We start from the raw sequence: 1,573 nt of genomic DNA, 5'->3' as shown, positions 1-1,573 counted from the left end.
CAAATTCGAAATGTGGTTATCGTGTTGACAATAATTTTTTTATTTTTTCTTTACAGTTTACGCAGGGCACCCACTTCGAGCACTCACTCTTTGAGCAAGACAGCCAAGACATGGTTGCTGACGACGAGAGAACGTACGTCGTACCCAGTCTGTTGAAGACGGCTTACTACGCGTGTGACAAGATTCGGCGGGACATGTACGACGAGCTGGAAGTTCCGGACGTCGACATGCAGATTTGTTGCGAGTCGCTTTTCCAAATCGTCAAACTTGTAGTGATCGCCGTGCAGGACACGTTGAACACTAATACAATAATTATTTAACGACGTCGCACGTTCGTCGTTGTCTTGAGTCGTGGATGAGAAAGATAGGTGATAATTATAAACACTTTTAGACTTTTTAAAGATAACAATAATTTAACACTTTATTATTACAAATTCAAATACACAATAATTATAAGCACTGTCGTAAGCTTGTTAGACCTACGACGAGGGCTGACTATCTTCTAAGTAATGGTAGGCGCTCTACCCGTATTTATGTGGGTTCTAACAATGACGTACTAGTGGCGTGATAGCTATATTCTAATATTACTTCCCTAGTAATGTCGAATTGCATTATTGTGGAACTAGGTAAAACAACTTGTTGTTTTCACCTCTGATCTACACTTCCTGTTATATGCCTACATTACCTATTATAAATTATACTAAATGTATAATATCTACATTATATTGTTTAATATCATATTATAGCTGTGGGTATTAATACAGTGGCGTCATTTCAGTTTTTAATAGAGGGGGGCAAAGGTTTTGACCGGCCCGAATGGGTAAAAAAAACCACTCGCTTCGCTCGCAACCATATAATATTAACTACTTACATTTTTTTGTGGTACACTTTTTATTAACTAGGTAACATCATTTTTAAATAGAAGGTAGCAGATATTTTAGAAAAACAATTCTATACCTATCAGTTAAAAGTCTACAAACTATTATATGGCAATATTTATATTGATAAACAATAATATTATAGTAGTTTATTAGGATATTTTCTTTTTTTTATTTTTGAAAATATATCAACTGCATTATCTATAAATCAATTTTACCTGATTCATCACTTATAAGTTATAGCCCATACTCTATTAACTCTGGTATAGCCATACTATATATATACTATATATTTACAAATTAATATTATCTTAAATTATAATATATATTTTTTGTTTTATTGCTTGCTTATCGGCTTAAGTTTTGTCTGTTTATTAAACATACCAGAAATTATTTTTGATTCTCGAGCAGTTTGTGGTAATTTTATATTTTTAGCCGCACCACCCATTTATTTTTTTTTAAGTCATATTTTGCTCAAATTAAAAGATTAACGTAAACACGCATCACAAAAAAAATAATTTTAATTTACGTAGAATAGGGTATACTCAACTAAAATATTAACACAAATAGTTGAATCATACACGACTGTCGCAAGTTAACTGAAGTCCGTGATCAATGATAATTAATAAGAGTGCCAATCGGGTTGTTGTTTTTAAGAATTTGTATTAATTTTAGATTTTAGAAATTAACTATAC

General features: G+C 32.0%; 1 pseudogene; it reads left to right on the top strand.

The window, feature by feature from the left end:
• LOC100574479 overlaps positions 1-1,573 on the top strand; it is a 7,649-nt pseudogene that overhangs the window by 2,741 nt on the left and 3,335 nt on the right.

The sequence above is a fragment of the Acyrthosiphon pisum genome, chromosome A2 (genome assembly GCF_005508785.2).
Source record: "Acyrthosiphon pisum isolate AL4f chromosome A2, pea_aphid_22Mar2018_4r6ur, whole genome shotgun sequence".
Taxonomy (NCBI): Eukaryota; Metazoa; Arthropoda; class Insecta; order Hemiptera; family Aphididae; genus Acyrthosiphon; species Acyrthosiphon pisum.
This window is presented reverse-complemented; position numbering and strand designations above follow the sequence as displayed.